The following is a 14436-nucleotide window of genomic DNA, read 5'->3' as shown; positions in this document are numbered from 1 at the left end:
TCTCCAATGAGCTCCGTGTTCAGTGAATCAGGGGAGCCCAGAGAGATGCTCGTGTTCTCAGTACCACAGTTGGGAGATGGCTGGAGCAAGACGACCCAGAGCCCAGAATGATGGGGGGAGGACCTCAAAGTCACACAGCTCGATGAGAGCAGACGCACCAAACTCTGCTGAACTGGGCAGGTAAGAGTTGCTTTTCTGAAAGGCCAGCAAGGCAGAGTGGCATTGACAAGGACTGCAGGGCTTGGGGAGGAAGAGAGTGTCCCAAGGAGCTAATTACTTCCCTCTGATCTTTGGCTTTGTTTTCCACGCAATGTAGTGGTACCTCCCTTGTCAGAGAGTAGCCATGTGATGGGTCTCTAATTGATACTTGGAAGTAGGACATATCCTGGTTGCATCTAGCCTTTTTGTTTCCACAGGATGGCCTGGGGAGACTGTGTGATGTCCTCCAAGGAGACTGGGCGCTGAGGGTTTTGCAATAGCCCTAGCAGAGATCCAGTAGTTCCTAGTGGACTGACAGAAGTGAGGGATCAAAGAATTGGACCAAAGAGGATCAGAACTGAGGATGTGATCCAGATGAGGAACGGGCTACCTGCATAAGAGAATATGCCTCAGGTCTAAGGCCAGAAGGAGCAGGGGACCTTGAAATCCCAGTGCCCAACCAACTTTAGCCAGCTCTCTAGATCATTCTAGAAATGAGTCTTCCAGCCTTTGACAAGAGACAGTCTCACTTTGAGAAGAATATTCTTTTATTTTTATACCTGCACCCTCCCCTTTTTTGTGTGTGAAATAAGGAGTTGGTTCACTTTGTCCTGGAGCCAAAGAGAGAGTTTAATGAAGATCGATAAAGAAATTAAAGATGAGCGGGGAGGGTAGATGCGCTCAATTTCAAGTCGCAGTAGAAAATCTCTGGGGGTGGGGGCAGGTGCGGGAAGGGAGACTGCTGCTCGCTTCAGCTGTGGAGCTCCGTACTGGATGAAGATGGAGATGGGATGGGGGTGCTAGGCAGAGACCCCGGCCAGGAGAAAGTGGGCTGCAAGTGGGCAGTAGGAAGACTCCACTGCCTGTTTAGTGGGAGTCTCTCTCTGCACCATTGTTGTGAGTCAGAAATATCTCATTAAAAAAAAATCCACAGATTTCTCCATCCCACTGCCTTTTCAAGTCTCCCAGTTGTTCTTCAAGTGAGCAGAGAGTAGTATCCACCTCCCATTCCATCTTACAGAAGTGCATGCGGAGGTGGACAAACTAGACAGTGGGGGACACAGGGCCAGGCTGGGAGTCCTGGGTTTTTCCTCTCTCATTCCTATTCCTTCTCTCTTCCATGATCCAAAAGAGGCCATAGTGGCCATAGTGTGCAGCCCTAGGGCAGGACAGCCACTTACTCTGCTGGCTTTAGTCTGGTGTTTGAACCTACTGTGTGGGGAGAGCAAGACTGTGAATGCTAGGCCTTCAATTTGACTCAAGGCCTCTCCATTCCTGGGAGGAAGCTCTGATTAAGAGACAGAGTGCCCTGAAAGCAGATCCTAGATGCTTCCCTTTCCCTCCAGGTGCTTTTGGGCTGCTTCTGCCCCTGTGCCTGACAATGATCAACTGTCCCGAGAATAGGCTAGGGCTGAGTAGAGAGCCTCAGGATTTCTGTCAGTTGGCTTGCTCTGAGTGGGGCAGAGGGTATGATGTGTGTGGTGTGTATGTGGGGAGGGAGGGGATGGGAAGGAGTGTGGCTCCTTCCTTTCTCTTCCAGTCTAACTTCCAGTCTGTCTCGTAGGGCAGGAATGAAGGGGATTAAAAGGCTTAAAAACGTGGAATCAAACTCAGCATCCCCGCCCCAACACACACACACACACACACACACACACACACACACACACACACACACACTCCACCTCCACCCAGTGCCTTTCCTTTGCTTTTTTGCTAGGATTCTGCTGACATGGTGGGCCAGTCCTGTCCAGAGTGCTCGTAGCTGGTGGATCTGAACAATCTCTCCCAATCAGTTCCAACCTGAATTTGAAGAAGGGACGGATCTGCCTGGCAGTCTGGACACTTAAGTGATTCAAATAGGGACTCTGTGGGGTACCATGTACTGCGCAACAGCAGCCCCTGGTGGACAAGAGCTCCACTGGCAGCCCTGTCAGGACGCCTAGGGCAGCCTTTTCTGGGAACTGCTGTGGTTTCGGGGCTCTGGGCCCCAGAACCAGCTGTTAGGACCAGAAGAGATATTGTGTTACAAATGTGGAAGCGATATCTAAAACTTAAGACGACCAATGTTTTTATGGGTACATCATCCTCCAGGGGAAAGATGCAGACAGATCTTGACTATATACTAAACCCCATCCCCGAGGCTTCCCAGGGTCTTTGCGTCTTTTACAGTTGATTAACCAATCATGTGTGATAGAGTGATCACACGCCACAGTGCACACGTGGAGGTCAAAGGACAACTTGGAAGAACTAATTCTTTCTTTTCTTCCACCATGTGGGTTGAGGGACTGAGTCCAGTTTGTCAGGCTTGGCAGCTGGCTCTGTTCTGTGCCTTTTGGGCACAGAAGCACTCCTGTCTTCCAAGTGACTACTGAGCATGCTCCCTGCCCTTTGGCAGGCAGGACTGGAGATACTGTCCAGCTGTGCTTGTAACTTTGCACCCATCTGAGCTCATTTGCGGCAGAATCGAAATGGAGGTCTTCCGCGCACTTCTAGTACAGACACTAGGGCCCCCTGGCGTGGCGCACCCTTGTGCAGGGTCTCTGCTTCTGCCAAGCCATCTTAACTGACTTTTGCCATCTCTGCGTGTTGACGACAAGTTCAGAACCAGCTCTGACCTCCTTCCTAACAGCTCTCTTGCCTCTTTGGTGTTTATTATCCAGAGCTCTGCCTGGGCTTCCCCACCAAGGGACAAGGAAATAGCTTGCACATACAGATGCGTAGGAAAATGATGATTAGACAAAACTGGGGAAACGTTGTTTGCCAATGGAAAGATATAGAGGCTGTGTGTGTGTGTGTGTGTGTGTGTGTGTGTGTGTGTGTGTGTGTTCTGTGTGTATGGTTTGTGCCAGATTCTTTACTGTCCCTTCTCAGATCCTGAACTCCAATTCCTGCATCTCTGAGCAGATGTAGGAGGCTAGTGGGCCACGATGAGTTGCCCGAGGAAGGAAAGACTGACAGCCGTTGAGAGTGACAGCTCTCAATCTGGGTAGCGGCTGCCACACTGGGGTAGTAGTGAGGCCCCTTCTATTGGCTACTGGTTTGCTAATGAAACAAATCATTGCCTGTAGAAGGAACAGCGGGCTGCATTCCTGCCTGGCTCCCACATGGCTAGCTTTACATTCAGAATTAACAACATACAAACTGTATTTATTTAAACATTGCCTGGCCCATTAGTTTTAGCCTCTTACTGGCTAATTTTTACATCTTGTTTTAACCCATATTTAGTAAGCTGTGTAGCATCACAAGGTGGTGGCTTACCAGTAAGGATCTTAACCTGTGTCCATCTTGGAGAGGAGAGCTATAGCGTCTGTCTGTCTCTGTTTTTTTTTTTCCTCCTACAATTTTCTTTTGTCTACTTCACCTATCTAAGCTGCTGTCCGATCAAAGGCCAAGGCAGTTTCTTTATTAACCAATGAAAGTAACAAATAGACAGATGACCCTCCTCCATCATTTTTCTTTTTTTTTGTTTAAACAAAAAAGAAAGGCTTTTACTTTAACACAGTAAAATTGTATATAACAAAACAGTTATCAAGTAAGAATTACAGTTATAAAATTTATATCTACTTTATCTTTTATCATAACTAAGGAAAACTATAACTATAACTAACCATTCTTCAACTCCATCAAAGACTCAAGAAGGATATAATAATTGCCCAATACCGACGAGAAAGTTTTCTGGTAGCGTATGGAGTATGAAGGGATTTTGTGAGACACAGTGTGTTGCAGAAAAACTCACAAGTGTTGAGCTCTCTCAGCTGGGATTCTGATAACCTGGGTGTGTGAGGCTATGTACTCAGAGAAGACGCCAGAACAGACCTTGCAGCCTTCTATCCCATGCCCTACTTTTGAATGTTCCTTTCCTCCTCTTTACGTGTGATGGCCAGAGGTAAAGGAGATGCAGGTCTGTGGGTAAAACGTTAATCAGTGTTCACTTCCTCCACAGAATTCAACGGATTCAGAGAGGAAAGAAAACACATAGAAATCTGGGTGTGAATATAATGCTGGTGCTGGGGTAAAGAGAGCTGTGCCTTAGGGGACGGATGTCACAAAAGAGGACTTGACTTTGTATAGAGGTGAAGCTTTTGGCTACCAATGCTGGGCTCTCATTTGGCTTCTGAATGGGGAAGTGCTATTGGGAAGGGAACAGGGGCCATGAGCTTTCTGGCAGTAAAAGGACATAGGAGACTGGGAGCATTCATGCAGAAGGGAGTGGAACTGGACCAAGAAAATGCCCTTCGTGAGATATTCTGGTACTGATGATATAGAAGAGACAGCAGGCATCCCTTAAATCATGGATCAGGAGTCAGTTCTGTAGTTCCCTGAGAGCAAGTGGTGGGCTTGCTGGTCACCCACAGAGATGAGGAGAGACAGGGAAAGGGAAGGGCTGTGAGAAAGACGAGGGGCTCTCAGGTGAAAAGAGACAAGGAGACAGAAAACCCCTGGGGTTGGCAAATGCGTCCAATCTCCAAAGCGGCGCTGGGGCCTCTCCCTGGATGACTTCAGAAGCGCAGATCACGTTGCTTGTAGATGTATGAGGCAGTCCCCTGATTCTGACTTACTCAGGCACACACTCATCTTTTATTATGAGTTTAAACTTTGTTTTTCTGATGAGTAATGATTTTGAGTACTTTTTTCATATCCCTGCTATTCATTTGGTTGTCTTCATTTTGGGCAAAACGTCAGCTTGAGATGTTTTCTCATTTAAAAAATGTTCCGTCGTTTGTCTTGCCTTATTGATTTATAAATTTTTAAATGTATTCCAGACACACATCCCTTTTCAGATAGAGATAGTGAGAAGAAATGTTGTCATCCTGCGGTTTGCTTTGTCATTCTCTTAATGTTGTCATTTAATAAATAGAAATTCTTGATTTTGTTAAGGTCCAAATTAGTGATCTCTTTTATAGCAAGTGTTGCTTCTGTCCATTTAAGAGATCCTGTGTTCTCCAAAACTACGAGAATATTCTCTTGTGTTTTATTTGGGACTATCCTTGTTTTATTTCTGTTGCTGTAATAAAAAATATCTTGAAAAAAAAAGCTTAGGGGAGAAAGGTTTATTTGAGTTCACAATCTTAGATTACAGTGTGTCACTGGGGAAGGGGGGGTGTCACAGTGGCCGAGCTTGAAGCTGCTGGTCATACGGCATCTTCAGTTCAGAGCAGAGAGTAACGAATGGACACATTCTTGTTTGCTTGCTCTCAGTTAGCTTCCTCCTTTGCTACACTGCTCAGGAATCCCTGCCTAGAGATGGGGGTCTCCCAGAATGGGCAAGGTCTTCCCAAATCAGTTAACAATCAGGACAAATCCCACAGACGTGCTCCACAGGCCAACCTGGTCTAGAGAGTTTCTCTTTAAGACTCTGTTTCCAGATGCGGGTCTGTGTGTAGTTGGCAAAGTTACCGTCACACGGAGGCTCACTGTTTTACTATTCACAGTTTTGACTTACTGCTCATTTTATCTGGTGTCCAACATTGAGTCCCCCCCCCCCCACAGTTAGCCAGTTGAGTCAATACCATTTATTGAAAAGAGCATTTCTAACTTGAGATACTTTCTTGTAAATAGAGTGATGGATACAGCCTATTTCTGGACTTCATTTTTCCTGTTCTACTGGTCTTTTTGGGCCATCCTTATATTGATATAACAATGAGAACTGAATCTAATACAATTTGATATTGAGTTGTATAAGCCCTTTGTTCTTTAAACCTTTATTCTTTTTAACCTTTGTTCTTTAAAATTATTTTGACAGTTCTTTATATTCCTATATTCATTATATAACCAACTTGTTAGTGTCTATAATACCCCCTGATATTTTAATTAGAAGTTCTTTAAATTTCTGTATAAGCTTGACACCTCAAACAATTAGAGCGTTCTGATCAATGAACATAACACATTTCTTTGCTTAGTATAGACTGTCATTAAGGATTTGCCACTTATACATCTTTTAAATATTTATCTCTATGTTTTACAGCAATATAAGTGGTAATTTTAAATGAAGATAGAAGATATTTGAAATGTTGCTGCTAATACATAGAAAATACACTTTTGATACTGTATCCAGTGGTTGTGCTAAATCTACTGACGCATTTTAGTAGAGGGCTGGCATTTTACATTTGCTGCACATCTGCACATGTGTAAAGAATAGCAGGCTTTCTTCTTTTCAATCACCATCTTTTCTTGTATGATCACATGGGCTAGCACAGGGTTAGATGGAAGTGCTGCTGCTGCTGCTGAATTCCTAGGTCTTGCTGCTGATTTCAAAGGAAGGCTGTTGTGTCATTGACTATTTCATTGAGGAAGTGAAGTCAGAAAATGGTGCGGGAGAAATGTCTGAATTCTGTCAGTCATGTTTTAAATAAACACTGATATGTCAGGCAGGAAGTATAGGTGGGTCAACCAGACAGGAAGTAGAGGTGGAGCGAGGAGAACAGGAGTATTCTGGGAAGAAGGAAGCCCATTTCCCTCCACTCCTGTCCAGACACCGAAGAAGCAAGATGTGATCTGCCCCACTGGAAAAGGTACTGAGCCATGTGGCTAACATAGATAAGAATAATGAGTTAATATAAGCTATAAGAGCTAATAAGTAGCCTGAGCTAATGGACCAATCAGTTTTATAACTTATGGAGATCTCTGTGTGATTTCTTTGGAACTTGCCAGCTGTGGGGAACTGGGCAGGACATAAACCCCAATAAGCAGGCCCCTTCATGTTACAAGAAAATAGGCACACTCTTCAAACTCTGAAGGTTATGTAAACTTTCTTGTACTACAATTGTCCCTAGTACACTGATGTTCAAACCAAGATGTCCCTTAGACTTCCATGAAAAGTTTTTTAAGGACACTAAAGATTGAAAATTAAAATCAAATTTCTAGTGGTTGAAATTCTGGTGCACACACACACACACACAGAGAGAGAGAGAGAGAGAGAGAGAGAGAGAGAGAGAGAGAGAGAGAGAGAGACAAGGTTTCACTGTGTAGCCCTGACTATCCTGGAACTTACTACATAGATCAGACTGGCTTTGAACTCAGATATCTACCTGCCTCCACCTACCAAGTACTGGGATTAAAGACTTGCACAACCATGCCTAGCTGGTGTTATAACTTTTCCTACTTCCCCAGATGGTGGCATCTATCATCTGAGAATCACTGACCTAAGGACTTTGGCTGCAGCCCAGGTCCCAGCTGGGCCTCCGTGGGATTTTACTGAGAACTCGGCATTTTCACATCAGCACAGGGCTAGTAACACTGACCCAAGGAACAGTCGTCCCCAAGCCAAATGCCTTCAGAACACCCATTAGAAATGTGCTCTAAAGCAAATCTACTAACAGAGAGATTGTTTTCTAGTTATAGTCCCAGGTGATTCAAGCCATCAAAGCATGATTTCTCCCAATCCCCCTCTACCTTCTTTGCCTGTACATCTTCCTTCCTTACCCTTACCGACTTTTGCCTGGAGGGGCCACACAGCCCTTTCTACCTACTCTTTCATTTTCTATTATGATGTTATGTTTGTGTTTATCCACTTGCGTTTGAAATGTCAGGAGATGTGGTGTGGAATCTGCTGGGTAGATATGTTGGCTTAGGGGAGGGTGCTGTTATCTTTTGGACATTTGCTTAGTTTCTGTGCCTTTTTACTGAATTGTCAGCTCTACCATAACTCTAAAGCGAGTTCATTCTTTCATAAGGGAGCCATGGATCCCAGGCATTGACCTGAGTCTTGTCCCAGTCTGGTTCCTCCTTTGATGCCCGTTTCTGACCCACCAGACGCTCTGCCTGGTCCTGGGCTTCCACTTATTCTTGTTTTTCTCTCCAATCTCAATTAGATTTTCCTTCTGAATGATTAAATGCTAGGAGAACTGGCCTATTCTTCTTGGAGCCAGGAACAGGTCTCCGGTGGCTTTAGAATTCTCTTTTGTCTTTTGTTTTCCCTGTATGTCTTAAATATTTGAGTAGACAGAATCATGAAGGAGAAAATTAGCAGTCTCCAGAGCTGGGCATGGTGGTGCCTACCCATCATTTCAACTCTTGGGAGGCTGAGGCATGAGGATTGTAAGTTGAGGCAGAGGCTGGCATGGACTAGAGAGAGGGGACGGAGAGAGAGAGGGAGAGAGAGAGAGAGAGAGAGAGGCTCTGAAATTCTTTGTAATTTATCCCCCATGGTCAAGTTTTCACTGCATTCACTTAAGCCCCTTGATAGCTCCCCTGGCAGTCACCAAAATCTAAACACAGTGCAGAAGCAAAATGAATGCTCTAACACAAAACAAAGATGGCTGACCAGCACCAGCGATGGGACTTTATACACAGCCTACGTTACTTTAATATTTGTATAATGGCCCTCTCTGACACCTTTTTTGGGGGTGCAATCAATGGGACAATGCTACTCATAAATCTGACATTGCTTTCTCCCCTTGAGGGCCCTAGATGCATGAGTTCCAAACTCCCAGCGAGAATCTCTGCATTTGTTAGTTCCCTCTGTGCCAGACTCCAGATCCATGAGCCTTGCTGTCCAGGTGAGGCCCCAGCCAGACCAACTGCACCCACACGTACATACCCACCCGCCAGGGACATCTGACTTCAGGCCAGGCCCATCCCACTCCATGTCAGAGCTAATTATCTGTAAGTGCTTCCAGCATCCGTTCCTTTAAGGATGTGAGAATACTTTGATTAGATGACTCTCTTGGCACCAACTGTATGACTAGTGATGGGAAATAGCAATTAGGGTGGAGACTCTCCTGAAGTGGGACTAGTGTTTGAAGGAGCTGGCCTCAGGCAGGGCTACTTCTGGGCCTTTCATAGGAGCAGGACTGAATGATCGCCACTAATCTAGCCATTTTTCCACTTTCTCTCTTTTTCTCAAAGGCTCAATGGAGGGAGGAGCATAGCAAGGAACTCAGAAACAAGGATCAGAGTTAACATGCTGTGCTATGTGGCCTGGGACACCTCCGTGTGTCTCTGTTTCCTCATCATTCCTCCCATACTGTAGCATGGCTGTTGAATACTGGGCCTCATCTGGGCTTCAAGGACTTAGAATCCAGTGCAGGGTTTTCCCTGAGGGTGCCTAAGCAGAGGAGGCTGGGCATGTGACTTGGACAGACCCTACCAGACAACGTGTGCTGTAGTTGTGATCAGATAAGTGTGGTGTGGCAGCTGGGAGAACAGAGATGGCCTGTGAGGCAGGTGACTGGGCCTGGGTCTGAAATGGTAGCCAGGAGGGAAACAGGGACAACACTCCAGCGTTAAGCAGCTCGGGTTGGATATCCAGGCCAATTGTTTTTTGAAATCAAATATAAAAAGATCCAGTAGGGGTTTGGAAATATGAATATGTATCTTGGGGACTCCTTGCTAAGGGATTCTAATTGCACATCTTAGCATTCCCAGTCAGTAATGGATGATGCCCAGTTAAAAGTCCTGGTTCTGGATTGTGTGATCAGATGTTCACACAAAGATGGTCAGCTTGTGGATCCCTGGCACCTGCTATGGTTTGTGTCTAAATGCCTTCCTTATGATGCTAGCAGCCTGGTTGCAAGCCTGTGATACTTCTGGGAGGTGGTAGAACCACCAGAAGGTAAGGATTAATGGAAGAAAGCTAGGTCGTTGGAACCCTGCTTCTTCACTTTCTTTGCCAGTTGGCTGCCGTAAGGTGAACAGGCCTCCTTTGTAACATGCTCCCACCATGGTGGACTGCGCTGTCTTGATCCCGAAAAGAAAGAGGTCAAGCAATAAGGGCCAAGAAACTACTGAAACCAGGAGCCCCAATAAACCTGACCCCCGATGAGGTTATGTCCTCGAAGATTTTGTCACCGTGGAGGAAATCCAACCGACACATTACCCAGAGGGCTGAGCGTCTCACTTTTAGAGGAGACTACAGAAAGGGACCTTGGAGGGAAGCCCTGTTAGGAGTCTCTGAGGCACAGAAAATTGAGGAGAGAGACTGCAGGCTTCAGGAGATAACTGCAAGCCGCTCCAGGTGGGGCTAGGATGGAGCGATAGCTCCACCATGTGGCCGGCGCTGCTCATGCAGACTCTCATTGAATAGTTTCAGTATTCTTTTCCAGTTGATATTTTAAACACCCATTTTGTAAGGAAAAGGAAAACCACAGATATTGGCATTACTGCCCTAAATCTTAGGATAAAGTCTCAAAGAACATTGTTTAGAAAGTAAGAGACAGCCAAGTTCAGACTACTAGGTCTGGCCCCATGCATGCACATTCTGATATTCTAGGGATGTGTATAAGTGCTAGAAAATATCATAATCCAGGGGCTTGCGGCCCTTGGTGATGAGTCGTGGTGAGTTGGGCTGGGTTGGACCTTGGAGTTGGTGGTGTGTATGAAAACAAATTTGTGTGGCAGCCTGCTAGCAACAGCCTCCGAACCAAGGGCCAAGGAAACCTGGTCCCTACAAAAAGCCGCCAAATAGAAAAACAAGCAAGACATATGAACAGGGCTCCCCAACTTACCAAACAAAAAAGCCCAAGCAAACCACACCAAAGCAAACCAAAATGATTAATCTTGCTGTACACGAGTTAAAATACAGATTTATGGTTCGTCTTTATTAGCTTCTTTTCTGTTGCAGTGATTAAAAAAAAACACCATGGCTAAAGAAACTTAGAGAAAAATGTGTTTATTTTACAGTTCTATAGGAAGGGTCCATAGTGGTGGGCTAGGCATGGCAGCAGGTGGCCAGAACATGAAGCTGGCCGATCACGTTTTATCTACACACAGGAAGCAAAGAGAGGAGGAAGCGAATGAGACTATAATCACTCAAAGCCCTCCCCAGTGATACAATTCCTCCAGCAAGGCCACATCTCCTGAAAGTTCCATAACCACCGCAAACAGCACCATCAACTAGAGATGAAGTACCCATTAGGGACACGGCTCATCCAAACTATCAAATTAATAAAAATTATAAACATAACATGAAAACCAGAGAAGGATATAACACTAAATATCTTTCTATAGTGTTGGTAAGTATCACTTGCTACAGCAATATGACAAAGCAAATTGGCAGTATTGGTAGAGATGTGCCCTGGACATTCCTGTGTCAAGACTCTCAAGGAAACTGGCACATGCCCAGAAGATATTTAGAAGAATATTTGTAGCAGCACTGTTCAGGATAGAAAACCCCAAAAGACACTCAAGTGGCCATCGTCGGGAGAATGCATGCATGAATTGCGATAGATTGGTGCAGTGAAGGAGCATACAGCTGTGAAAACAGTTGAGCCACAGACACACGTGACAGGGAGGAGTTTCATAAACATAGGGGTGCCTGGGGGAGAAAGAAAATCCCTTTCTAGACTATAGCACCATTTACATCACTTGTAAAACCCACAGAGCTTAGTTTATTAGGCAGAGATCTAACGCAAACAAGAACAGAAACAACACAGAACCCAGTGTGAGGCCTTTTCAGTGGTAGGTGATGAGAGAGGATGAAGAAGAGGCCTTAGCTTAATGTCATTTCTCAGATTTAGAATTTCTGAATATTCTGCATACATAGATCTTGCCATTGTTTTCCATTTAATTATTGGACTCCTTTATAAACCATGTAATCCTTTCTACTTTTATATAGTCTATGTATTCAAATGTAAACAAATAAACATATGTTCTACATTCTCTTACATAGGTAATATATTTTATGAGTATATATGGACATATATGCTACTATCTTTGTAATATTTTCTGTTATGTGATCCATGTTGAAGAAATGATGCATTTAATAATTCAGAGGCAATCTGAAACATGGTCAACATATCAGAAGTCAAGACAATGGGGAGCTGATCATTCGAATATCCAGAACCCCATAGGTCCTCTGAGAAACCCAGGAGCAGCAAGGGGCATCAGATCTGCATCACCTGCAGCCACAGATCTGTGGAACTGATGTTGGGTTGACTTCTGTCCCAATGCTTTTCCTTTTGAGTCTGCTGATAGCCTCCTCCTGTTGACAATATCATCATTCTACTTGCATAAATCTACAATGTATCCTCAAGTTTCAGGTCAAAAATTAGTTTCTGGGATTTGTTCCCCATCTCCTAAAAGACCAACTCATGCCAGGCATCAAGTATCTCAAACTGAACTAGCTGTGGTCCCCAAGCTTACAGGCAGGGGTCCAGGTAGACAGGGGATGAGATGATCCTTTCATTGTGTGCTCTTAATGCTGGAGCAGCATGCAAGTTCGCTGTGGAGCTGTTACCAAGCTGACTCTTGGCCTAACTATGAATGTGGTAGGAGAGCTCTGAGAGGGATACAGGGAGTCTCTTTTAAGTAACCCACAGTTGATTAGACGCAACCACAATCCCACTTGGAGAAACAATGTTCTTTAGAATTATAATATGATGAAGATAGCAGATGGGCTTGAGCATGGGAACCCAGACTGAATTGTGGGTGTGTTAAGTCAAGGGTGGCTTCCAGAAGATGTAGAGTTTCTTTTGGGAAATCACTCTGCATGACGGTCACCTGTGGTGAGAGTCACTTCCTCTGCCACAGGGACACTCTCTCCTGGATCTGTGTTTCGGCAGCCCACGGCCTGGCACTTGGTCTTTGCTTATGCAGGGCACAGACTTACTTACTTTCGGCCTGGGGAGAGGGGTTCATATTCAGGTCTTGGGTTTCACTGGGTCCTGGGACCATCAGCTCGGATTGGGCTGAGCATCAGGGCAGCATACTCATTTGAGTCTGGCTGGTGTTCCAGCCGAGCCAGAGACTAGGGTAGCAGTGGAAGCTACAGTCATGACACGTATAAGGGCGTTGGATCGATGAAGATATTTTCACATTAGGGACCTCATACTTTTTAACAACACTCTTGATTGATGCTCGAAGGAGGAAAAAGAGCATGAGCCAGTCAATCGAGAGGTTCCTTCCTGTTTCCAGGCCGGCAGCTGCACTGTGGGCTCAAACGAGGTCCCTCTCCAAGGGCCTGTTAATAAAATACCTGGCTTGAGTCCAGGCCTGCCAGGGGCAGGCTGACTGCTGTTTGTTCCTTTTATTAGGCACATCCAGGTGGGTCTGACTGTGGACTGTTCCCAGGGCTCTCATTTCCACATTTGTCTCCTTTGAGTCTGAAACTGCCAATGGCCTTCGCAGCTAATGGGCCTTTCAGGTTCTAAGAGTGGTTTAAGGGAGGTGCAGGACTGGAGGTGCAGGGCTGGAGGTGCAGGACTGGAGGTGGTGACTCACTGATCAAATGAAAGGTGAGCTCTGGGGGCCACTGGAGCTAATAGCAATAAGTAGGGATGCAGAGACCAAAGGTTTACGTTAGTGCAGATGTGATGGGCATCAGCCAAGACCTTTTCCTCTTCTTCCCTGGCCCCTGTCCCACCTCCAGCACTGGTCCTCAGCAGCTTAGCATCCTAGATCTGGAAGGAGCTGCAGGAGCACTGATGGCCTATCTGTGGCGAGACTCAACTCCTTCTCCCTAAAGGCCACCTATTGACCCCTGATGGAGGGGGAGTTTAAACTCAGATGTGACTTCCCAGGGGGAAGTTTAATGTCCTTTTCAGAACCCAGGCGTTGTAGAGCAGACTATTTTAAGTCCCAAACCTACAAATTTGAGAGTTAAGGATCCGGGGCAGGTGAGCAATCTTTTCTAAGTTTTTCTTCCTGTGACAATGGGAAGGTTGCTGCAGTGATACAACATCATACATGTTCTACTAAGCATGGAACTTGGCACAGGCACACCATGGGCACTCTGAAAGTATCTCCTATTACTGTGCCAAGAGCGGATCTGGCTGGGGTGGGCTGGGGAACAAGCTTTTTTTCTGACATGTATGTTCCGCGAGACTTTTACTTTTGTGATTGGGCAGAGGTAGCAAGGTTTCCATGGAAGCGGCACTCTTTCTATGGGGAACACAGTGGAGGACAAGATGGTGGAGGACAAGTTGGGAAAGGAAAGCTTTGAGCTCAGCCTGCTGCAAAGAGTGAAGACGGGAGGAGGGAACCCACCCTTCTCGATCTTGTCTTCTTTATAAGGCTTCGTTCATTTTACCATCTCTTGGCCTCCTATAGCCTGCTGCTGTGTGAGGGAACGGGGTCAGGGATGTGAAGTCACACAGCATGAAAGACGGAGCCTGGCTTGGAGCTCAGGGTCAGAAGATCACTAAGTGACCATTGTTTCTACTGCATTTTTCAGTGGTACATGGCCAGGGTCAGTCCCTAGACACTTGGTTTCCTGTCTGCTATCTAGAAAATCCATGGAAGGTCACTTATTCTTCCTGGACTCAAAGCAGAGGCACTTAAATGCCCAACTGTAGGTCATTC

General features: G+C 45.6%; 1 protein-coding gene across 2 annotated transcripts in view; it reads left to right on the top strand.

Annotated features, from left to right (window-relative positions):
• The window catches only part of Insc (INSC spindle orientation adaptor protein), a 109842-nt gene that overhangs the window by 75905 nt on the left and 19501 nt on the right, over positions 1-14436 (top strand). The gene's annotated exons all lie outside the window — the stretch shown is intronic.

This window comes from Myodes glareolus, chromosome 7 (assembly GCF_982192425.1).
Source record: "Myodes glareolus chromosome 7, mMyoGla1.1, whole genome shotgun sequence".
NCBI classification, from domain to species: Eukaryota; Metazoa; Chordata; class Mammalia; order Rodentia; family Cricetidae; genus Myodes; species Myodes glareolus.
This window is presented reverse-complemented; position numbering and strand designations above follow the sequence as displayed.